We start from the raw sequence: 27,307 nt of genomic DNA on the forward strand, positions 1-27,307 counted from the left end.
GTTAGTCTTTCAGTTGACTACAGGCTTCCAGAAAATCAGGGGAAATCCGTGTAAAGATATTACATAGATATATAGCATCAGTAGCATCTTTCTGACAGAAGGCACACACTGGAGTGGCACCATCAGTTTGTCTCTGACCTGTGAGGCTCCTGTACAACCGGATCCTTCTTCACTAAAGAACAGCTGCTTCCGTCTCCACAACACATTAGTCCTGCTTCGTGCTCCCTCTGGAGAGTGTCTCTGGACCCCCGGGTTTTTTCACTGTTACTTTGTTGTTCTGTTGGACAAAAAATGAGTAAAAAGGTTTTGGTAATGATCTTTGTGTCACAAAAGAGTGATGGAAGTGCATGTCTCTGGATCTTGGGATTCCCTTGTCACACTGCAAAAAAAATGTGAACTTGGATCAACTGGAAAGACATAACGTGAAGCTTTTGAGAAGCCTAATATAACAATCTGTTTTCTTTTATTAAAGCAAAAGAGTGGGGACTACCCTAAAAAAGAGACGTTTTTTCTCAGTGGGACTTTCCTGGTTCAATTGAGTTTACTATGTATTTTCTAACAATACATTTAAATACATTTAAATACCTGTGATATAATATATCACAATACAGAACAAGGGTGAGCACCATTTGAACGCACCATTAGAACACCTTTTTTTTGTATTGATTGAGAAGCCAAAATAAGAAGCCAAAATAATGAATGCATTGAAAGCATTCCCTCATCAGGATTGGTGTTAACATGGCCTCTATCAGCAGCAGAGAGAATTTTAAAAAGGAGATAAACCAAAGCTAGCCTGCCCCGAATTGCTAATGTAAGCATGCGGTTTTAAGGAACGTGATTTGAGGCAGAAATGCTCAGAGCGTGACTGATGATGATTTATGGACTTAAACATTGCACAGCAGACCCTCAGATTTCTACCTTTAATGTCACAGATCTGGGAAATTTGAATGGCACTCAGAGAAGGAGCAGAGACAATTCCAGGTACAGTATGTTTTTAATGAAATCAACAATATTGAAATACACAATGTAAAACAATAATGTGATATTCAGTGTGTAACACTTTGCAGGGTTCAGATTAGGAATTTTCACTTGTATAGTGGTGCTGCTAAACAATCCGTTCATTTTTTCAAATTTGCATAGCAAAACACAAAAGTGACTAACAATCAATATTTTCCATTGATGTAACAAGATTATTTATTTCAAATGTATTTGTAAACATTGTATTAAAAAAAAAAAACTCCTAACAAATGAACTTTTAAACACTTTTTAAACATTTTTTAAAAAAAAACAGAAAACTTGCAAATAAAATTAGTTATAAAACAAATGAATTAACACCAAGTTAGATTAACTTATTTACAACTTTCTTCCATATCATCATCATCAATCTATTGACTATTTGCAGGAGTCTCATTTACATATTAATTGTCTTTACACTTATGTGTTACGCTTCTGATGGAAAAATAAAGGTTGCTGTGGCGTCCATCATGGTGTATTTATTGTGTTATTCAAATTGTACCGCTCTATTTCACGTTCCATTCCAGCTATAAAACGTTTCCATTTTTCGTTTTGCTATTTGATGATGGTCCCTAAGTACTTTGTCTCGGCTCCGGCTGCACATTCGGATCAGTGTAATTCACTGAGCCCAAAATACGCATCTGATTGTTAAAACGAGGTTGTCGTCACTTGGCAGTGTAAATATGAATATTTTGGCTGTGAATGATCTGCAAAGACTTTTGCGTTTAGGAGTTATTGACCTCGGAAGTCTGAATCTGACGCAAACTTTACCGCACGTGGCTCCTCCCACTTTCAGACTCGTGGTCTGAGACAGCAGCGGGACTCGTCATGTCAACACAGCGTCCTACATGTGTCATGCCGTTATTGACGATCGATTGACGAGTGATCAGCACTTTTAGGCGCTTTGGTTATACAATTGAACACACATTTTTGTATCGCAAAAGCTGCGATACAAAAGCCCTTTTTTATGACGAACGCATCGCATTTGAGAGAAATTGCGTCGCATTTTGCGATGCGATACCGCTTATTCTGAACCCTGCTTTGGTGTTTTCAGAACTGAAATGCACAAATATTTATATCTTATAATTTTTTTTTTTTTTTTTAAAGGAAGTATTTTTTGTGACCTGTCAGTTCTCTTTAAATCAACTGCTGAGAACTGAAGGACTCAGAAGAAAGTGTAACTGTTAGAGGAGGTAGACACATGTGATTGAGATCCAAAGACTGTAAACATCTAAACTTCAAAGTTCATGCCTCTATTCCTTTTATTATTCAAATGCTGTAAATCCATTAGTGAGATGTTGGTCTTTTGTGTTTCATGGATTCATGGCACTGTGTGTCAATCATGTTGCACAGCATTTTACTGGTACACTGTAATTTGGTAATATTTATTGTTTTAATCACTCTTGTTCATAGAACTTTTATTTAATGCATTTTGTTTGCCTTTTTCAATCCACAAAGTTTTCACACAACTGCCAATCAAACGATACATTAAGTCCACCAAATCTAAGCTTGAGCAGGTTTAGATTTGGTGGACTTGATGTTCACATAAACACATTAGGTCAAGATGAGCGATATCCAAACAGTGTCAATCGACGTTGGCGTTTCCGGTTTAACCCTATTGGTCTGTAAGAGGCTGCTGAGTGTTTTTTCTAAGCTGTCATTGGACACTTCAACTCTCTGCGATCATCCAGGCCAGGCACAGCTAAACTCCAACACGTCTATTCATTTAAAACCAAACTGAAAAAACAGAAACTTGATGTTCTGCTCTAGTTCAGAGGAGAAGAGCCAAAACAAAAATCTAATCTTTGCAATATTGAAGATGATCAAATAAAAATGATGATTCTTTCAATAGGATTAATGCATGTATAAATTAGATTCAAATGGGTTTAAATGTATGAAATGTACTGTGACTATCAAAATGTTAGTGCATGAATTACATATTTGAAATAAGTGAGATCTAAAGGTTTGCGTTAGCGTGTCACATGACACTGTGCTCACAGCTGTAACTCTAAATCAGAGCTTACCCTGGTCCAGAGCAGGAGCTGTGTGAAGCCTGTTACTATGGTGATTTAAACTGAACTAAACCAAAGCTCTTTTCAGTGACAGAAAACAGTTAGCTCAGACTAAACCTGAAGTTAGCCCAAACTTAAACTAAACCGGCTTCAATCAACAGGCCTTGGGTTGAGGGCTTTATTTTGACGCTCAGGGTAGGCCGAACATAACGTGTGTTCATAAATGTATAGTACTAGTTATTTTTGGACACTGTTTTGCACTGTTTTAGTTCATATTCATACATTAGCAGCATGGTGCATGAATATGGATTTATGCTGTGGTTTCTGACGTGTTGATATCAAAGACAAACAAAAGCTGTTGCTGTTATCAGACAAAATATGAGCTTATTTTGATTTGGAGTTTAAGCAGCTTAAGCTGTACCCCGCCTAAGGCCCCAAGTCACTGGATAGGCTCCAGTCACCCGCGACCCCGAAAGGGAACAAGCTGTAGAAAATGGATGGATGGATGAAGCAGCTTAAGCTTAGTGACAAACCATTGCAGTTTGTGGTACCTGTGCCACTGGTTTGTACGTCAGACTCTTCAGTTCTTCTGTGTTTTTGTCATTTTTACTACGTGTTCATCCACATTTTTGCCAATGATGTTTTCCTAATTAAGACCTGTTTTAGCCCTAATTTAACCCTGAAATAGTCCCATTATTCATCTGATTTAGATCTGGTGATACTTGGAAAGCCAAATCTTTTCTTTTGTGGTACTTGGTGCAAAACGTTCAGGAACCACTAGACTATTGCTCTACCTGTAGCTCCACATCTGTCCAGGTTTAGCACTTGTTTGGAATGTTTTAATGTTTTCCTCACAGCCTCCAAAGAGTTGCATTGTACACCTTTTAATGTATTTAAAACAGTGTTATGTAGCATTCTTTTAGTCTGGGCCTGTAGCCAGACTAAGTGAAGGTACAATGAGTCCACCGCTAATTAAAACCATAGAAACAAATGAGAGCAGTTTCTGTGGAGCATGTGATGAGCGCTCCAGGACCAGGAGTTTTATGTGACACCCTCTCTTAAAAACTCCATAAAGTCTATGAGGTATAAAACTCACACACTATCAGCGATGAACAAACTCGGGTCTGAAAAAAATTACCTCATAAAGACCAAGCAATCCTTATCAAACTGCCATTGAATATTAAAGGTTCACAGTGTAACATTTCTGCTGAAGGGGCACCTACTTGGAGATGTTACTGCTTTGCAAGGGGCACCACCAGACCAGGTTATTCATGGCTTTCAGCTTCCGTTATATGCAACATTTTGTGGCACTGTTCCCGTTCCAAAGATATAACATTCAGTTTGAAATTGTTAATCAGAACAGTTCTACTTTCATTATTTAGAAACCTGCATATATAAGTGCAACACTAGTCATTGCTGGTCCAATAGCGCTAAGGTATCTTTTATTTACAATCTGTTGTAATTAATAAACATTTAATATTGTAATGCATTAATAAAACCTTACATTGTTATACACACACTGCACATTCTTGCTCTGCTTCTCCCTCCAACCATCTTCTCTGTCTGGATCAAGGGTTGCACCTCACGACCATATTAGGAAAGAGCATGTCTGCGATGTCTCCGAGAGGTGGTCCCAGAAGATCCACCTTTTTATGAATATTGGTATTCTTTGTCCTGTGTGTGAGAAGCCTCCAGCGCGCTTGGCCAGACGTCTGGTGGGAATTCGTGAGGGACAGGACATGCGTGTTTTAATCTGTTAGTTTTGTAATTGTAGGGATTATTTTTTAACAACCATATCTTGTCTTGTTCTCAGTTATAATACAATCTAACAAATCAAAAACAAACTTGATGGGTTGAAACCAACTGATGAAAAAACAAGATTAAAACACAAATAAATCAATGTCATAACCACCAGTAACTATTATAAACTCTCTAAAGTATGATGTAGTTTTGATGAGCCACTACACCTTTTAATAAGGGTTGGAACATTACATTTTAGGTCTGCATAATATAAAAATATTTGCGAGTGGAGGTTGTTAGAGTAAAATCTTTCAAATTTTACAGAAAAAATAACTACTGTCGGTAATGTGGGCCAACGTAGCATGAGGGTTGCATTTGGCACCTGGGCCATGTACCGGTAGTTTGATCTTTCCTGCTCCAAAGTGAACCCCCATCATCCCCAGCTACATGCACAAGGCTCTTTTCACGATGGGCCCGGCTAGTTTCGGTTGGCGTAAAAGTGCGATCTTCACTTCTAGTTCAATTCATTCTCTGTGAATTATCATTATTGATTACATTTATTGTATGTTAGTTTGTTGTTATGGTGTAGCCAGACTTAATCTGGTTAAACGCAGGCTGCTATTCTTCCACATTCTGCTCTGTCACAGCTGTAAGTGACATGCAGATGACCTCCAAGCTTTGCCATGGTGACAGGAATGCCAGACATTGGGCTTTTCATCGCTAGATCGCTCACCATCCCCCTAGTGGCAATACTGTTCCAGCTTATATACAGCCTATAGAAAACCTCAAATACCTGTGTGTACCTTTTAAAAGTAGGGCTCAAAACAGCACAGAATATAAGGGTACAAACGTGTCATTTGGAGTATCTACTATGAAGTATGTCTTTGCTAGAGCCATTTGAAATAAACCTTTATTTTTTAATATATACATAAATCAATATTTTATAAATGCAGTAGCTTTTCCTGTGCATCGTTAGCTTTACATTGCTTCCATGCACATCGCCAAAAAGTAGACATTGTTACCGTTCAAATTATGTACAACACATTTTTAATTTGGAAAATTACAATTGATGGGAAAACATATGTGGGCCTTATTAAGTAAAGTAAATTAGATTGAACTCTACAAGACTATCTCTGTATCTGTATCAAAGACCGTCTGCTGTGCCCTTAAGCGAGACACAAAGCCATTGCATCCTCGCTCTCTGTGTGAACTGACTCATATCTGTGTCAATGTGTCTCTAAAGACTTTAGATCAGACACATCATTTCAAATGCACAGTAAACAACTTTGCATTTTCACTTTAGATATGGATATCCTCGGCACTTTAGGGCAGTTTCAGATATGTAAATTCGTAAAAAAGAAAAGGTAAAAAGTGCTGTACAATAAAATAAAAATTCTACATAAAACCGTTTTGTCAGTTTTATGGTATATTGTATTTATGTGGTACTTGAACAGCTGAAAGCACATTTGAGCACACACAAATTTGCATCTCTGTAATGGGAGACAAAAAAACATCATTTTCTTGCTCTTAACAACAAAAAGGTGCCCAATCAGTTTTCCTATTTGGTACAAAAATGAGAACTGGCTATTTTTTCCCTCAAACCGATTTCTGAATTTGTCCAGAGATGCAGCCTTTGTCCACACTCTGACCACTATAAATCACAGAGACATCGGTCACCTCCCTGCGCCCTTCACACTTATTTACAGTCACAACACAACCAGCACAGAGGTATAAGAATGTCACAATGTGGAAGTTTCAGAACATGAACCATCAACACTTAACTTTTTAGGACTATAAAGTAATTGTTTTCACCAATACAACCCCCAAACTTCAAATTCTAGCAATATATTATAAATAACAACATGTTTAATATTTCAAATAACAAAAATACCCAATAAATCACTTCAAAAACGTTCTCCAAATGATGAAATTCCAGCTCTCAAAATGTTTATGACTAAAAGTTTCAGAAGTTATTTAAGGGAAGTTTTGGTAAAAAATCTATTTCCATCAAACTGAAAATGACTTTGAGATGGAAGTTGAAACATCTTGATTCCTAAAATTGTGTCCAGATGACTTCCTTCAAAACCCTTATATACATTTATGTTGTTTTAGTTATATTTCATCGCATTGTTATTGCATTGAATTGTAGGTTGCCCATTGCACGTTCAACCCACTCGGGATCTGGCTGCTTTGTTAACGTCCTTCAGATTCTGACTAAATTCAAAAAAACATCATGAGAAATGTGCCACAAAAGGCCTGACAGACTGTGTGTAATAATGAAACCTACAAATCTAGTTACACTGTACTATTTCCGTAAAGAAAACATGTGCACAGACTTGACAGTGTTGTTTCAGTGTGAAGGGGATGAAGCTGCCCAGGTGTCGTACATCACAAAACTCGATCTTCTCTGATATGGTCCATTACAGCACATTACAGCTCTGTACAAGCTCCTCTGAGTCTCCTCATGTTCGTCTGAAAGCTGATCTCAGCTCACCTACAGTCAGAGGGAAGGATGGACCACAGCACAAATGAATTAGTCTTCAATCTAATGACTTTAACTTGAGTCTCTACAGCTGCTGAAAGTCTTTAACCTCATCACGTCTAATAGACACATCTGGTATTGCTCTACTGCAGTTTTAAGTATAGTACATGCAACACTACTGAAGTGGTACAAGCTCTTTTAAAATGTGTGGTAATCTTATCGTGCAGGCTTTCAATCTAATTTTACCACTTTTATTATATTCTCATGGTATTTTTTAATAACCCTTTTTTGTCAATTGTACAGTAAGCATTTCATTTCAACACAGATCTGTTCACACCAGTACAGCAACACTCATTTATTTTCCTCCATTCCCTATTAAGATATGAGGTAGATAAGAGTTTTCTGTTTTGTTTATAAGAGTTCTTCAATTAAGAGTGTTTTTTAAACTTCCTATAAGTCATCTGTCCTTTCCCCCTGTATCTACTGCGTAGTAACACCGAAATTTCCCCATGTGTGGACAATAAAGGATTATCTTATCTTATCTTAGATTTGAGCTGAGATAATGTAATTGTTTTAAGCTAAACCCCCTTTTTCTTTTATTAGTTGTAGGGTTTTGAATTGGATTTTAGGTTTTTTGCCTTGACAATCACATCTTGAGATACTTTTATTCCACTCGTCACACAGCCAGTTGTGGGTGGAAATTAGGAGAGTCTGGAACAGAAATCTGTGCAAAACATTCAGACTTAGACTTAAATATGGGATCAGAGTCCATTTTTCAAGATCTTTCTTTAGAGTGGAGAAAAGAGGAGTATTGTTTTTCTCACAGAGTTGATAGATCTTTATGGAGGACCACGCCTACATATTTAAGTGATTCTGTTGGGTTGGTTTTTCTAAAGGGAATTAATTGCCAGTCAGAGAGAATTTCAGCACTTTAAATAAATAAGGCCAGCTAATAGAATCAAAAGCTTTCTCTGCATCTAGACTTATTATTATGGCTTTTGTTGCCAGAGAAAGGGTGGGGAAATGTCATTGTTGTTTTCCTCTACTTAAGTCGCTTATAAATTGTCCGTCATTGAGCAGTATTGAGTAGATACTTGACTAGTATTAAATCTTCTAAGTGTGTATTTTTGTTTCTGTTCCAGTTCCACCGTGATTGTAATTAGGGGCATGATCATTTAGTACCTCTATTGTACCTACAGTATGTCTACCACTGTCATTTCTGACCTATCTTTGTTGAAAATAAAAAGTAGTCTAATCTGATATAGATTTTATGAGAAAATTGTATCTCTGCAAACATTAGGATCCATCTCTCTCCAGACATCGATTAACCCCATGTTTTGTATTAATTTGATAAATGTATTAATTATATATTTACCAGTACTTGTTTGAGTTTGAACATCTAATGTCGGCTAAACATACAAGTTTAAGATGCACATCCACAAAGACTTTGAATGTCAACTGGACGCTTTGACGAATCGGTGTGAACGGGCCTGCTTAAGATCAATATGTTTGCCCCTGTATGTGGAATGGTAAAGTCTGTTATAACCACATGTAGTTATTTTTGGATGTTCTAAGTAAGTTTCTAGCAGATAATAATATCTATTTTTATTTTCTCATCTCTGTTAGTATCTTTGACCACTTAATTGGACTTTATATGCCATTAACAGTAAAAGAGGCTATTTGTAATGTTTCAGATGCCATTGTATTAATCATGTTGAAATCATCATCATGTTGAATTAATTAAAATCTGCTTTTGATGCACAGCTCTCTGGTTGAACACAACACACTAACACAGGAACCACAACAACATAACAGAATAGAAAAAGAAAAGAGCTCATGCCAAATACGTGCAAAGAGCCCACAGACTGACCCAGAAAGGGATCAGAGGATAGAAACGCACGTATAGTCTGTACTGAGTATAAAACATACCACACTGTAGAATATTATAAGGATTTTTTTGTTTTTGTCTATTTTTTGCACACACACTTAAAAGGTACAAGGGCTTTAAGTTAACGGAAATAAAAAGGCTTACTGTACTTTTTGAATACTTGAATGAACATTTTGCATGTGAAATTAAGCAGAACAATTAGCATTATGACTGGCACTAGCTTATCTACACAACTGAATAAAGGCAATGTGTAAACCTCTCTAAACACGACCACATCACGATACAAACTGTACTGTTGTTTCTCATCTTCCCATCATCAACGGATTAAAATGATGTGCTGTTACACTTGGCTTTTCCTCATCTTTCATCTCCTCTCAGTCTGTGGCTCATTCTTCCACATGTGGTTGTGTTTTCAATGCAAATGCCATCACTAATGGTTTAGACAGGCAGAGTAGAGATGGAGATATAAATTCATGCGATTTCCCATTTCAAACGGAGCGGCTTGTGCAGACGATGTGTTGCCCATAGGGAGCCCTGATGAAAACACGAGTTTGACTAAAGAAGACCGCCGGCGTAGGAATTTAAAATGCTCTTTTCTGAGAACGTCTGATGCTTAGTGAAGTTGTTACACTACACTGGAAACACATTCGTCTTTTATTACTATTATGTCCGTTTATTATGCATTGGTAGATACGCAAATGAGCAACGAGCAAAGACTGTGATTGTCCAAATAAATTGAGATAAAAACAATTAAAATATATACTATTTGAAATAATGGCTTTCATCTAATAATTAGTGTTGGGAAGAATACTGCATTTAAATGTATTTTGTAAAATGTTTTTTTTCAAGTAATATCAGTATAGTATCTGTTTTGCCCCAGTACAGATATATTTAATTGCAGGAAGTACATTGTTAGTATGCAGGCTGTTGGTAATACCGTGACTGGAATCTGACAGTTGTGAAAAGCACTTTGTAATGAATAATTAGGAGGCTCAGAAGGCATTAGGAAAGTGAAGAATACATGTTTTAGGACAGTAAAAATCAGGTAGGCTAAATTGCATGATTAAATACTGTAATGTTGAATTAAAAGGGCTTAATAAAAAACTGCCCTGCCCTCTCAAAGTACGTTAGTAGGCAGCAGAGTTTAATTGACATATTTTCAGATTTGCACCCAGCCACACTAATTTTGACCTCATCTATATGTGAGGGTAGGAACGTAGACTGACCAGTAAATCGAGAGCTTTGCCCCATCTCACAGACCCATTCTCATCCTTCACTCACTGTGTCTGATGACAATAAAATAATAGTAATTTTACTTCATAGTCTTTAATCCACTCTAGCTTGAACTGATCTTAAAATTAAATATACATGCAGATAGACTAAAATATTGACAATGTATTTCAAAAACACATTACAATTGAATTTAAAAAGCTTGGAGACATTTTAAGTATACAATTTGTTTATTTTATTTTTTTGTATTTATTGCATGAAAATCAATATCTTTTGATGCCTACACCCAATACAATACAATCATTTGGTATCAATCCGCCCATCACATTCATTATGCTTATGTTTAATAAGCATAATGAAAGTCAGTTTTCAATAATATGTTTACTTTGTTTACTCTGTTACATCTAGTGTTTTGAATGTTCTGGACACCATCGCCCCTATAAAGGCTAAAATGGTTAAAAATAAGCAGAAGGCGCCGTGGAGAAATGATGATTCGGTCAGGGCACAGAAAAGGGAGTGCCGCAGGGCCGAACGGAAATGGCGCAAGTCAAAGCTCCAGGTTCAAAAAGAGATTTACAAAGAAAAGCTGAACATGTACAACCTAATCTTATGTAGAACTAGGGAAAGATATAATTGGAAGCTGCAGTAACAACTCGCGTGTCCTGTTTGCCACAGTAAACAGATTAACAAACCCTCCAGCTCAGCTGCCGTTAGAACTCATTTCCACATCCAAGTGTAATGAGTTTGCATTATTCTTTAATGACAAAGTTCAGGGCATTAAAAATGCTATAAATCCCACAATGCAAAAAATTACCCTAAAACCACCAAGACACTTAGAGCTAACTCACTTTGCACCAGTAACTGACAAAACTGTCCATGAGATCATCACCAGTCTGAGTTCATCTACATGCTGCCTTGATGTGTTACCCACCAAATTTCTAAAGTCTGTGCTGAACAGTTTGTTAGCACCATTCACTCACATAGTTAACATGTCGCTTCAATCTGGAACATTCCCAATGTCTTTGAAAACTGCGGTCATAAAGCCTCTCCTAAAGAAGAGCAGTCTTGATGCCGCAGTACTGAGTCATTACCGGCCCATCTCTAATCTACCATTTTGGGGCAATGTCCTTGAAAAGGTTGTTTACCAACAGCTCACAGATTTCCTCTTAATAAATAACTCATTTGATGTTTTTCAGTCAGGTTTTAGACCTCATCACAGCACTGAGACTGCTCTTGTCAAGGTGACAAATGACATCCGCCTGAACACTGACACGGGCAAAGCCTCAGTCTTAATTCTGTTAGATCTGAGTGCTGCTTTTGACACTGTCGATCATGGGATCCTCTTACAGAGACTAGAGGACTGGGTGGGCATCACTGGCACTGCCCTAAACTGGTTAAGGTCCTATCTGGAAGACAGGAAGTACTTTGTTGAAATTGGTAGCTGTGTCTCAGACCACATGGCCCTGACCTGTGGAGTGCCCCAAGGGTCAGTCCTGGGTCCCCTTCTGTTCAACCTCTACATGCTGCCGTTAGGTCAGTTGATACGCAGTGAAAATGTGTCCTATCACAATTATGCAGACGACACTCAGATCTATGTTTCACTATCGGTAGGTGATTATGGACCAGTAGATTCACTCTGTCACTGCATCCAACAGATCAGTGTGTGGATGCAAAACAACTTTCTCCAGCTGAACTCAGACAAGACTGAAATCATCGTTTTTGGCCCACAGAAACAAAGAGAAAGTGGTAGCGGTCACCTCCAGAGTCTCGCTCTAAAACCTACAAACCAAATTAGAAATCTGGGGGTAATAATGGACTCAGACTTGAACTTTAATAGCCATGTCAAATCAATAACATCAGCAGCTTTTTACCATCTAAAAAGCATTGCCAAAATCAAAAATATACTGTCAAAACCAGATTTAGAGAGACTTATCCACGCGTTTGTCTCCAGTAGATTAGACTACTGTAACGGCCTGCTCACTGGTCTCTCCAAACGAGCTGTAAAACAGCTGCAGTACATCCAGAACGCTGCTGCTCGTGTCCTGACTAGAACCAGGAAGTACCATCACAGTAGTCCTGTTCTCAGGTCTCTGCACTGGCTCCCTGTGGCTCAGAGAATAGACTTTAAAGCAGCTCTGCTTGTGTACAAGTCTCTCCATGGCCTAGCACCAAAGTACATCTTGGATATGTTAGTGCCATATGAACCATCTCGGACTCTGAGGACCTCAGGGACCCGGCCTCCTGCTGGTGCCCAGAGTCAGGACTAAACATGGGGAATCTGCGTTTCAGTTTTATGCAGCTAAAATCTGGAACAGTCTTCTGAAGATGTGAGACAGACTTCTACTCTGACAATGTTCAAATCTAAGCTAAAAACAGTTTTGTTTAGCTGCGCATATGACTGAAAGGATTTTTTCTTTGCATTCTTCTCTTTTGTTTGTGATTTTATTAGTTTAGAAAATCAGTTGGATTGATAATTTTTAATTTAGTAAATTTTATTGTAGTTAATTTTTATCTTTGCACTCTTCTCTTTTGTTTGTGATTTTATTAGTTTAGAAAATCAGTTGGATTGATAATTTTTAATTTAGTTAATTTTATTGTATTTCTGTAATTTCTTTGTGATTTCAATGCATTTATCTTGCTGTGTGAAGCACTTTGAATTGCCTTGTGTATGAAATGTGCTCTACAAATAAACTTGCCTTGCCTTGCCTTGCCTTACTTTAAAATATATATATATATATATATATATATATATATATATATATATATATATATATATATATATATATATATAGATATATATATGGAAAACAAGTACTGAGCTACAAATCTTTAGTTCACAAAAAGCTTAGATATTGATTTGCTTTGAAATTAAACAAACTCATATTTTAAAAAAAATAGGACCGCTGAAAAGTCTGGTCAAGCTCCAATTAATCACCAACCCAAACAATTAATCAAGGTATTACTCTACCAATTGCAATTAAAATACTGTATTTTGTGTTTTAAAGTATGAGCATTGGATTCTACTGCTTTTAGTTACAGCAAGTTCTAGTGCTAGAAATATATTTGACCTCATTAAAAGACAAATTTGATTACATTTATATTACTTAAACATTTCCACTGTAGTCTTTACACTTCCCTGTTTCTTATACTGCTCTCGAACACAATCATGTTTTTCACTGCACTGGCAATATAAGGTAATTCATATTTTGGACAGTAAGATTTATGTGACTTTGCTCAAAGGTTATGGGGGGCCAATAAAAAGCAGCATTAATAATGGAATAAGGGCAGTGCTGACTGGACTGGAGCATGGACACGTCTTTTGGTCCTATTAGTTTTATGTCACAGATTTGTACATACACCTCTGCATTACGTGGATTAGACACATTGTTCTTCACCATCCCTGAACAGACACAGCCCTCTCCCTGAAGAATCTCATCATTACTGGCTCCTGCTGCGTGTGTTTTCATCAGCGTGGAAGAGTCTGATGGCAAAACCGTCCCGTGGCTCTGCATGTGGAGACTACATATCATTATTCTACACATTTAAATAGATATGAATACAGCACTCATTAGAATAATACAGCTCATCTGACGCACAGGTACACACAGGCTCCTGCTGCGACGATCCAGGCGACTGTGTCCGAGCAGTCGTTCATTCACTTCAACGGCTTAAAGTTTTCCATTGCTTGGACGGATTTAAATGTGGGAAGCATGAAAGTGGTGAATTAAGAGTTCAGACTTAACTAATAATTGGTTAATTCCTTCTTTCCCTGACCAATAGGAGGAGTGGGTGGGGGAAAGACTTGACCCATCGAGCTTCTGTGGAGTTGATCAGGGTCCAGATGTGTAGTAGGAATTCAAATGATTCATTTTGCATTTATTTATGTACTAGGAGAATATTCTATCAAATTAAGCTTGTGCGCAAATAGTTTTGTGCCAAACTTTAGCAGTTCCAAGATGTTTTAATTAGTTTTCCTTACTCAAATAATCAAAGTCCTTGCAGTACGCTGCACTTTAACACAAAGCATGTACACGGCGCGTGCACAGCAGAGCAAGAGCCACAAGCTTTCTGATGGCAGAATGTAAAAAAAACATATGTAATTGAAGAAAAGCTCGAACCAAGGCTGTTTGGATGTTCTTTACAAAGAAATATGGCATTTCCATTGTGTCAGTACTTGCTGATAAAAAATATGGCTGAATGGAACCAGTTAAATCTAAATTTTGGCACAAATTGGCAACATTTTGGTGGCTGGCCATTGTCTCACAACACTCCAAAATCAATCTAATCAATCTATTTAATCAGCAAACTAATTAATGCATCAGGCCCTAATGAAAACACATTAATTCTCTAAATAAAACTGCACAGAAGACTACCTACATTTCAAAGTCTAACTGGAGTAAATCTCCAGCAGCTGCCTGTGTAAAGCTGTGTGAGGGGCAGGCAGGAGCAGAGGGTCCTCTGGGTGCGGCAGGTGTAGAAGCTCCAGGTGAAAGTTTAGACATGAACTGAAGAAGAGAAACACAAGTCTCTGAATGATTCATAAGGAACATACAATCTAACCTGCAGCTGCACAGCACAAATACATCTGAATCTCAGCAAACAACGTTGGACAGTATATTTTTAAATATGTATTTGAGAATGAGCCTAAGGAAATTAAGAACATAGTGCAGGAAGAAACAGAACCTAGTCTCTTCTATATAGTATTGGTTTCAAAAGTCACTCTTCTTTTAATGTGACTTTAAACTGAGCTGTCCTCTGGTCTCTCAGCACCTTCTGTTTGGCATTCATGTCCCGTGTGAAGGCTGAAGAAAGAGCTGCTTTTAGAGGAAGACTGGCTCAAACACTCCAACTCCTTCTCTGTCCGTGGCAATGTGTGATGTTGAAAAAAAAAAAAATCTAAGAAAATGAGCCAGATAATTATGATGACATGTTTGGAAATAATACAAATAATTCATAAAAAGCGGATTATTAAAAAAAAAAAAAAAAAAAAAAAGGCTAGGCAGTGTAAAGCATTTGCATTACCCACTATATAACAATTCAGTGGATAGACTTATTGATGTGTAGGGACATAAAATGACTCTTATATTGCTTATAAGCTAGCTAGAGAATAAAACTTATAAAACTCATAAACTACATTAGAAGTGAAGCATTTCCTTTAAGAAACCAGCGCTATCTTCTGGTTTCTTTTCCCTATCAACAATATCTTACATTTCAGTTCACCTGTTGCCTGTTCTTTTCTGCTCACATGTTGTCCTCTGCCATTTGGGAAGTGTTACTATTTTAGAGTCGGCTGCTGCTCCTCCAGTGATGATTGAACCCGAGATGCCCCAATCCTTAACTGTAGCCCTGGATGCTCCTCACCTGCCCGGACTCTGCTCATCTGCCTGGATGACCTCTGCTATACTAGATGAGCCTCTGTCCCTCTGTTTTTGAGTGTTTCTGGCTCTCATCTCGAAAAGAAAGGCAACATTAATAACAAGTTACAAACCATATCCAAATGAAAAAGATTGTAAAAGTACTATGGAGCATACGACAATACCATGTACAATGGGAGACTATAGTAATACGCAAGCTATTGGTTGTCCAGACTAGAGCCACGTTTCGACTGTTTTAGTTTGGAACAGGTTGGTACGGTCTGGAAGTCTCTCCGCGGTCATAAGGGGTCAAAGGGGGCGGTACAAGCTTCCAAGGGACTGGCTTTTGAATCCCAGACAGCGCTTCAGTGCAAGAGGATTTTATAATAGAGAACGCAGCGAGACAATGGCAAAAAGCAGATAAAAACAATATAAGAGTAGAATAATAATATTTCACCTAATGCTGACTTCATCCTGTGATAAACCACTGTTAATTTTTGAATCAACCTGCTTAGCAATAAAAAGCTAGCATGTTAGCAAAAGCGGTTTCCTGTTTGTTGTAAAAAATATAATATTGCCAATGCAGAAATAATTCTCCAAATCCAATGCATTACATAAAAGGATGTTGAAGCACAGCGTAGAGCCGCAGAGAAGCAAAATAAAGACAAAAATACAGAAGTAGTTTTGTGTTTAGCTTTAGCCACATCTCACAGCGACCCAGGATATCAGCACGTCCCCCTGGCTGTGTAATGGAGAAAATGGTCATGTCATGTCATTCTGATGTTGTTTTAGGCCATGACATGTCACGGAATTAATATCTGTGTTGTTCTCCTGTGTGCAGATGATATAAGAATATGGGGTCCTGATTATACTGATTATCTACTGTCCGGCGCCTCTTAATCATCAATTAATGCGCCAGGACCTGATTCTGTGATTATGTTATGTTTGTTACCACCTATAAAAGGTGTACTTTGTAATTGTAAAGTCAGGTAGGGACAGAACGAACTTGTCTTAGGGAGAGTGAGGGTGTTTGTCCACTGTGCACGAATAGGTGAATAAACCTTCACCTTTTTGAAAGAGACCAAGAGACTCTGTTTCTGCTTTTATTTCTTGGTTACCCTTTACTTGATCATTGTTTACAGGAAACTGCCGTAACAGCTGCGCATGCGTGGTTGATATGACCGTGTGTGTTTAGCGAGTTCCTTCAATGTATCGCCACGCTTCAGACCACAAAGTACAAAAATGGCTGAGGGACGACAGAGAAAGACTGTGTTTGAGCTCAGAAGAGACGGAAACAAGAGATGTGATGCGATCCGGTTGTGCTACTAAACAAACGTACGTGTAGCAACGGAAAGCTTGATGGCAGACGGCTTCTCGGAAAGAACAGGAGGGAGGTGGTGAGTATGCGCATGCTCATCTTAAAAAAAAGGACCTAAAGTCGCTGATTTCTCAAACCTGTGAAAAATCCCCTATTCAAGCATTAAGTCAAACCAGGAAAAGAAGATGATCCAAACTGTTGAGCAAAGTGGATTTTAAAAGAAGAGCTCATGCGGTAAATCTTTGCACTCTGCTTTTTGTTTTTTCTCCTCTGTTTCACCCAAAAAAATCTATGCGAAAATAAATTTTGACGTCATTATATAAAAGCCATCTTCCTGTCCTTCTGTATCTTCCACCAGGTGCTGCACTAATGAGACACACTACGCCCTTCACGCTCGGTACTCCAGTAATTAGAGCTTCATCAGCAGAATTTTCCAGTAACTTTAACACATTTTCAGCACACGCATCAGTTTACTCCAGCTTTTCCCTCATATCAGTTTCTTTTTAAAAGTATTAATTAATGCTGCTCAACCAACAGTGAATTGAATGTGTAAAAGTGGATGTCTGCTCTGTAAGCCGGTTTAAGATTGGCGGGGCAGATGTGATTGTCGATGCTTAGGTATGACTTATGAAACATGAATAATTATGAATGTTCTTAATCGTCATCTGTTCAAAGATCCTTAAAACCAGACACAGACATGACCTCCTCAGCTCCAAAAGATAAATGCAAACAACAAAAATGCATAAACTTAATTATAATATCCAGCTTTTTTTTTGAATGAAAGATGCTGCTAATCAGAAAAAAATAAATATGAGTTTTTCAATACCTATATAAATTTTAATTTTTCTGACAGTAAACCGTCAAAAATGTATTGACTGTGCACCACTTTATCCAATACAACTTTATTTTTATAGCACATTTTACCAACACAAAGTCTCCACAGTCTGCACAGAGTACAAAACAAGCACAAGTAAAATATGTATAAATATATATATATCAAAATAACAAATATGTACAAACAAAATAAAAATGAATTAAAAACAAAATAAAATATACAAAATAATAAAAGACAGCCAGAGGACCACACAGTTCTCACTCTTTTTGCCTGCTCCATCTTTGAGGCCTAATTAATGACGACGCCAAATACAACTTTACCTTTTAAAAACAAATGTTAAAGGCGTAATGGACAATGGTCTCATTTCCTCGTGGCGTGGACGGCCGACTAGTCCTGCCACGTATCAATCATAGGATGCACCTACCGCTCACCTGCAGCCGCGTGCGGCTCGTCCCCAGGAGAGCAGCACGTTTCCCTGTGTCTAAGCGCATGGATCCATCATAATATAGTTCCCTCAGTGTACGGGACAAAATTAAGACAGAGAAAGACAGTTCGAGCTGACTCAGAAGAGACGAAAATCTACGGAGACGAGAGATGCGCAATCCGTCACGCTAATAAACAAACGCACGTCTAACCGCGAAGCTCTCGTGCAGGTCATCACGGGGCGCTTCGGTTCTCAAATTGGCGAAAAATCGTCCATTATGCCTTTAAGGTTAAATGTTAAGGTCAATTGTACTTTATAGTTTTTTAATGACATTTTCGGAACTTTGAGCAGCCTCTTGCCTTTACACATTGCTGGCCATCTGCTCGTTGTGTCACCGTCCACAGCAACTCTCGGGGTCTCGTGTACGTTTTAAGAGCATAGCATACCAAGCAGCGGATTGATGACGTGGCCCCGCGGCGGCCGATGCCTTGCTCCTGGCTGAGACCACTGGGCAGCCGCTCCTCATAGCTATTCACCCATTTCCCCTCCTGATGCCTGCTTTCTGTCTGGACGTCTGCTGGACTGTCCTGGTGGGGTGCTGTATGAGTGTTTGGAGTGGCTCCGCTCTCCGCTACGTCATTGTGTTCTCAATTGAGTGTCAGTTGGTGTTTTATTGTCCTTCCACGATGCTACAAGCGACAATGAAGTCCCCTCTGTCACTATTATTAACTCTTTCGCCCAAGCTGTTATCCCTAACCTGTGATGTTGTTGATAATGATTTATTACCGTACATAGTTAAGGTTTATTACTAAATACTGGACAAAAAATGTAAAATACTACCGGTATATAATAAAAAAACATCATGTCCCATTAAAAAATCAAGCATGACTACATTTTCCACACAGTATAATAGAATGTTAAGCCAATGCCAGGAGGTTGTATTTTCCTGACCTTGTCCAGTGGCAAACACAGGTGTCCAGTGTCTCGCATTGTGTTTTTCCTCTGGTTAAACACATATAACATGTGCTTGGTGAATAATTGTGACTGTGAGCCTAAAGGGCCTGAGTACTCACCAGCACTGCAGCACTGGGCAAGGTCATCCTCTTTCCCCAGAAACATCACATCCATTCTCTTCACCTCCAGGACTTAATGCAGGTCTGAAACAACACGGCTTTACTTTAGAGACTAGATTTACCTCTGCTCTGGTCGGACTCTCGCTCACAATAATATAAAAACAGCGTGTTGAAATGACTGGGATTGCTCTGGGCCTTAGAGTGATGTTCTCTCATTACTGTGTGGAGAGGTGAGTGGCAGCTTTAATTGGAGCTTGTTAGAAATTAAAAGACTCAAACTGAATACAGATACATACACTGGAGAATTATACTGACATAAAAATAGAATAATGTGAATGAATAGATTTTCAATTCATCCCCAACAGGAGAAATCTATTAGAAACATACTGCAACAACCGGTTTGATATGAACTGCTGTGTTTTTTCCCTCCATCACAGATAACGTGTGCTTGTGAAAGTCCGTTTTTCATAACAGTTATCTTTCTAATGTTCTCTTTCTATCTTTCTTTAATTGGTCCAGAGTTCAGCGCTAAAGTACAAACAGAAAAAGATAATTGTTAACTTAGTGCGGCTGTCTAAAGGCTCGGTTTTGCATTAGCATTTAGATGAGTGGAAAATGAGCGGGAAAGGCAGGTAAAAAGCTCAGAGCTGAGGAAGAATATCATAATTGTCTATTCTGTGGTTCTCTCTTGCTTAATTTAACATGGTTGTGATTTCTGCACTATCGATGAATTAAAGAAGCCACACACAATAACTATGTCAACTCACTGCTCAATAATTAATAGATGGAACAGTATTCTCCAGGGCTCAGTATCTGTGGTGTGAATATGTTCTTTGTCATTGTTGTGTAGTATTGATTGACTGGTTTATTTTTAGCTCATAGCATAGTGTAGGACACATGGTTTACAATAATGACATATTTGCATACCCTTACTTACAGACAGGTGCACAAATAAGTTAATATGGAATTGCACATAAGCGTTGGAATGTCCATCATCATGTGTCCATCATTCAAGTAATACTAATAAGACAACCTAATACGGTACAGCACATCTCGACAAAATACAGTGAGGAAAATAATACGTATTAAATAATAAAAAATGTATACCCTCCTAAGGCCCAAAGTCACTGGGATAGGCTTCAGTCACTCGCGACCCCTCACAGGAACAAGCAGTAGAAAATTAATGAATGAATAAAGCTGAATAAACCTTTGAAACTGTGGTCCCAGCTCTCTGCAGGTCATTGAGCAGCTCCTCCCATAGTTCTGGGCTGATTCCTCACCTTTCTTATGTAACCATACACAGTGAGCTCTTGCATGGAGCCCCAGTCAGAGGGAGATTGAGAGTCATCTTAAGCCTCTCCCATTTTCTAACAATTGCACCAACAGTTGATCTTTTTTCACCAAGCTTCTTCCCAATTGCCCCGTAGCCCTTTCCAGCCTTGTGGAGGTCTACAGTTCTGTCTCTGGAGTCTTCTGACAGCTCTTTGGTCTTGTCCATGGCAGTGGTTGGAGTCTGACTAATGCTACTAATTTAGGAATGAATGTGAGAGTGAATGGCTGTCTGTAATGTCTCTGTGTTGGCCCTGCGACGAGTTGGCCACTGTCCAGGGTGTGCCCCGCCTAAGGCCCAAAGTCACTGGGATAGGCTCCAGTCACCCGCGACCCCGGAAGGGAACGAGCGGTAGAAAATGGATGGCTGGAAGTTGAGGAGAGGTGGACTTTTTAAAGGCAGACTAACAGGTCTTAGATACTTATTTGTAGCAATAACATACAAATAAATTGTTCAAAAATCATACAATGTGATTTCCGGATTCTGTCTCTCACAGTAGAACTGCACCTACAAAGAACATTTCAGACCCATCAATCATTTGCAAAATTACTGAGTGTTCAAATACTTATTGTCATCACTGTGTGCTTCCTAATTAATCAATTATTGGCCAAATCTGATGGAGCAAAACTCGACATAAACACTTAGTTTGAGGAAATGTGGCCTTGTGAGTGTGGCTTTTAAAACCTGTGACCACAAGAGCACCACAGAGCTCTGCGTGCAGTCCGAGGTGCATTCTGCAAGAAGACAGCTCCAGCACAGCAGGCGAAGCTGTGTGTGAGCGAGGCATGAAGTTCAAAAGTCATCTCATTAAAACATAAGGCTGAAAGTAGCGGTTTATAAGTTTCTTTTCTCATCATTTTGAGATAGGGTTGTGAACTTAACTCATAGCATTTCTGAGTTCAACTGCCAGTATAAAAAGCCCCAACTCCTCCCTCTCGACTGGAGGCTTTCCTCACAATCAGAGCTGTGCGCTGTATTTAGACTTGATTATAGGGGCTTTATAAACTCATGTGATTGCTCCCTGTTCTTGTATGTTCTACGTTAAACCTTATTTTAAAGCAGTTCCCTGTGGCTCTGCTGCAGATGGACTCTGAGTGGGACCTGGGACAGTATGGACCAGGAAAATCTCAGTATATAACAGGGCTATTCAACATAAGGCTTGGGGGCCAAACCAGCCCCTCCAAGCAGTTTATTTCGGCCCACAATCCATCGTCCAAATGTAAAAAATAATAATAATCTAGTTTACTGGTTTAATTCTGTGTTAGCACTAGATTAGACATAGTTTGGTTTTAGGTTTAGTCCTTGTTTGATTCAGGGTTAGTCCTAAACAAGTCTAACCTAATCTATCAGTAGTTATTTTATTGTACTAACTCAATTGATTGAAACAGTGTTGGGTATATTTTGTGCACCTAGGGCCCAGAGTACTTGGCCCACCGAAAAATCTGGCCTTTGGAAGAATTAACTTGAATAGCTCTATTATATAGCTTTATGTATGTTAGCATGCTTGAATGCTAAATTGTTAATAACTCTAAAACCAGCTTCTGATTTGAGGTCTTCAGGAGACATGGGGCCCGGTGCTGACTGTGGGCTTGTGTTGGGGCCTGTGTGTGAGCGACATAGGAGCGAGATCAGGCACTGGAGAGGCCGCTGCACAACCTCACCTTTGCAGCGGTTGCTAGAGCGATCAGTCCTGCTGATAGCGGGGACCCTCTCCGCCCCATCTTTATGCTTTCTTTTGTTGACAGACACATAGCACTAGAAACGTCTTTGATAAAACTTCAACAACATTTTCAACACATCTGAAATGTCAAGGTTTCCCTGATAAGCAACTTGACACAACATAAAAACTTGAGCGTTAATCACCATTGACGTGCCTCAAATGAATTGTACACATTTGTGTCAATAGTAAGGTTTAATTCTTAAAAACTAGGGATGATTTTCAGCCCGAGTGCGTGTGATGGAAGTGAAATGTGTGTCTCATGGCCAATGACACACACTTGAGAGCCCTGGTTATGGTGATGATTAGGTTAGGAAAAGGGTTAGATTTAGGACAGGGTTGTGGTTAAGGTTGTGGTTATTGGCAAATCCATGTTTCTAATCATTCAGACTAAATTGTCCACTCAAAATGCTAGTATTACCTCAAAAGAATTTTTTTAGGATTGAGCCAGGTAGCGACACATGCCAAACATCTTTACCTCGGCTACAGTAGTATGAGGAGTTACATAGCCGAACATATTCCAATTAAGTGCATTAGGTCTTCATATATTATTAAATAATAGTTCCTTATGATCATATTCATTTCACCTTGACAGTTTCAGCCTTTCTCAGAAGTGTAACTTGCTGTTACTGGGATCAAATTTGACAGAGGGTGCAGTATCTTACCTCAAATCACATTATAAGTCCACTTCAATTTAGTTTTGTAAAGCCCAAAATTACAACACCAGTTGCCTAACAGGGCTGAACAAAATGATTGATTTTACCAGCAGAAAGTTATAAAACCGAAACAATGAAACAGTCATTAGTCAATAATAGAGAAGCAGATTAAACAACGTTCACCCTAAAAAAATTAAGGTAAAAAGGTTTTGACTCCCGAGATAGACCGGCCTTACTGTGTGGAGTTTGCATATTTCTCACCAGAGTTTGCATGTTTCTTCCTTTTCCCCCCTAATTTATTTAATTTTAACTAATCCAACTCTATATATCTACATGCTGAATGTGAAGGTGAATATATTTTTTAAATCAGAAACAGTAACCTATATACGTTTTGAGCATTATAGTTCATATAATTGAATAATCCAGTCGCATAACAGTTCCCGCTCAGCCCTGCAGCTCCCAGTAAACAGTGTGGTGGTGTATCAGTATCTCAGAGCTGTCAGCAGCAGGGTCTGTGTACTGTCAGTTCTGTTACGCCCCACTGCACTGGTCAGACCAGCTGTCAATCATCCTGGTCCCGCCCCCCATAATGGAAGAGCTCAGCGGACAAATATCCTATAGTCACCTGTAATAGACTTTACCTTATCACCGTTGTTTTGGTTCAGTGAGAAGGTTCCGGACCAATGCCAGTTAATTAAAAAGGGCTAATTACTGAAGATGCATTTAGCTCACCTCCACATGCAGGTTACACCACAAAGTGCTTCGGGATCAAGGACACTTTTTTTGCCGCTTTAGCTTCAGTAGGAAATAAAGTAGATTTGCTTTATCTCTTTACTTATACGTGAAAGCCTTCCTCTAGAGTATACAGTAATGTCCATCAACATTCAAACTGCAGCTTAAACTGTTGATGAAGGAAAACCAAGGCTGTGGGCATTTTAACTGCCTTTTGTTATCCTGTTATTTTTTTCTGATAATGCTTTGTATTTGTTTTCTGTGGTGGAAATTAGCATATTACTTTTTACACTATAATGTACATGTTTTCATTAATATACACTGTCCCTATCAAAAGAAATACAGTAAATACAAATATAGTAAATACAATAAATACAGTAAATATAGTAAATACAATAAATATATATACAATAAATACATTAAATAAAAAGCAGCGCAACGACTGCCTTAGAAAATCCCAGTAACTTGTTTGAGCTGTGTGGGGTTTTCTGTGTAAGTAACAATGAAATTACATAGAAATCAAAGTCTAGTTTTATTCTAACACCTTATTTTAGGCATGCCTTTGTTTTATCGTAGTGTGTATTTAACAATTTTTTCAATAAATATTAATTGTTTTATGTTGCGTTCCATCACCAGAGCAAATTCCTGGTGAACAATAAACCTGATTCTTGTTCCTGCCGGTGTTTTTTGAGTCTGAATTTTTTATGTGATAAGAAAAAATAAAAATCGGCTTAGAGTCTGTCCAACTCCATAAACCCACAGAGGCCCCTGGAGTGCTAGTGCCGGGTCTCGGGTGTCGGGAGTCCTCGTGCTGCTGGGCCCCGGGTGAGAGTTTGACCTGGTTCCACACTGACCTCAGGGGAGCGCCGCAACAACAAGAGAATCACATTAACGCAGCTGAAGGACAGGTGCAGAGGACACTGTGGACGTGCTCACAGAACATATCACCTTTACAGCAAGACCAACTGAGCAATAAGTCAGTTTGAGTTTATTTTTGATGTAGATATCATTTGTTATGGAAATTACTTACGACACAATATAAAATACCTGATGCTGACACACCAAAAATGATCAGATTATTGAAATGCCATGTTGTACAGTTACATCTGTTACAATCTTTCTGATTTTTACATGCACAGGTTTTTACAAGGACAATAATTATGATCAAATTCCTCATTATTTGTCTCTCAAATACAAGCGTTATTCTAATGTAACTGCTGGGTTATCAGATTTTTACTGAGCATGTAAAGGTAGCCACTGTTAAGGTGATGTTTTTGTTTAATATTATTATCATTATGAAAAAAAAAATGTATTATATATATTTTTTCAAATTTTGTATTCATATTTTTGCATTCAACAAATAAAAACACAACAAAAACTAAACCAGTGAGGGGGGAAATGACCACATGCATAAGAAAACATTGTGACTGTGTATAGAAGTATAGATCTTACAAAGAATCATACATATTTTTTTAGAATATCACTTTTGAGTATACTTAAAGGGGAAAAGCGTATATAAACTAAGACCTGAAAAAGTGAGACTGAACAGCGTTTATTGCGTCATTGAAATGGAAGGCGTCTGGATTCAACTGGTTTACCATCAAAGTGGCTGCACTTACTGTGGGCAGCCACTTTGACTCTTGGAAGAAGAGATTAGAATGTATTTCTATGAAGTACCTGTAACTGGGTGGTATACAATCGGATGCGAATTCTGCAAATGTAATTGGATTTAAAATAGATTGTCTGTTATAACTCTGACAAGGCTGTGTGTGTCTATTTACAGTACAATGGTATGTTTTATGTCAGTGCGTTATAAATATTTGGATCTCATGTTGTCACTCTCGTACCGTTCCGTAGACGTCTTCTTCAAAAGTGTTTTTTCTCTTAAATAGGAAATCAAAATATCAACATCTCAATATCTTGCCTTTACACTTTTTCACCTTGGAGAGGCTGTAAACAAACCATTAGTGAGTGATTGCCTTCCCTTCAAGAGCAGACACGGAACACTTTGGGAGGATCTGGAAATGAACAGTGGAGTAACAGTGATGAGTGGAGCTAAGGGGGTTGAAGGTTGGCAGGTAAATACTGCGTAAATAGTGCTGCGGTGATTGGGGGGCCCTTGTTGGCTCTCATTACATGGCCGCGTCTCGATTCTCGATTCCTTTACTCTCCTCGATTCTTCAGCTGTCAATCAACTTTGTCATATTAAGTCGTTTCCAAGGAGGAGACAAGTAAAGGAACTCACGGAGGAAACATGAGCAGGGATTTAGGAGGCATAGCCATGAAATAATACAAGTTGATTTGTTTATTTTATATTTATTTTCATTATAATAATGATTATCATGCCTGATGAAAAATTGTGTAATTGAGAGGTAACAATGAATTCTTAATGACACTGTGCACACACAGTTTCAAGCTGTGTTAATGAGAGCCGCCCACTTCTGTGTGTTGTTTTCTCCATTTCTCTCACTCTGCCCCCTCTGACGACAGGACGGGCTTCTGCAGCTGCTGCTCCGTGTCCTTCCTGTTCTCTGGACTATAGTTAGTGCTGGATTTGGCTTGTTTTATGTGAGTTTTCAGGCATATTTCATAGTGAGGTCATGACAATAACAATGTTTCATTTGCATCAGTTTGAGACACTAAAGTACCATTATTTTAACATTAAGAATGTCAATGGATCCTCGTTTTGGGGCGTCTGTATCACAATGGAATGTTATAGAAGTAGAAGCTGTAAAAGGTTGCAGACTACTGTAACGCCTGCTCACTGGTCTCTCCAAACGAGCTGTAAAACAGCTGCAGTACATCCAGAACGCTGCTGCTCGGGTCCTGACCAGAACCAGGAAGTATGATCACATTAGTCCTGTTCTCAGGTCTCTGCACTGGCTCCTGTGGCTCAGAGAAGAGACTTTAAAGCAGCTCTGCTTGTGTACAAGTCTCTCCATGGCCTAGCACCAAAGTACATCTTGGAAACATGGACCGGCCTCCTGCTGGTGCCAGAGTCAGGACTAAACATGGACCGGCCTCCTGCTGGTGCCAGAGTCAGGACTAAACATGGACCGGCCTCCTGCTGGTGCCAGAGTCAGGACTAAACATGGACCGGCCTCCTGCTGGTGCCAGAGTCAGGACTAAACATGGACCGGCCTCCTGCTGGTGCCAGAGTCAGGACTAAACATGGACCGGCCTCCTGCTGGTGCCAGAGTCAGGACTAAACATGGACCGGCCTCCTGCTGGTGCCAGAGTCAGGACTAAACATGGACCGGCCTCCTGCTGGTGCCCAGAGTCAGGACAAAACATGGGGAATCTGTGTTTCAGTTTTATGCAGCTAAAATCTAGAACAGTCTTCCTGAAGATGTGAGACAGACTTCTACTCTAACAATGTTCAAATCCAAGCTAAAAACAGTTTGTTTAGCTGTGCATATGACTGAAAGGATTTTAGATTTCTCTATTTCAATATATATTTTTTACCGTTGTGTGAAGCACTTTGAATGGCGTACATTGTGTA

This window comes from Eucyclogobius newberryi, unplaced genomic scaffold (assembly GCF_026437365.1).
Source record: "Eucyclogobius newberryi isolate DKJ021-1_F unplaced genomic scaffold, fEucNew1.0.hap1 SCAF_19, whole genome shotgun sequence".
Classification (NCBI taxonomy): Eukaryota; Metazoa; Chordata; class Actinopteri; order Gobiiformes; family Gobiidae; genus Eucyclogobius; species Eucyclogobius newberryi.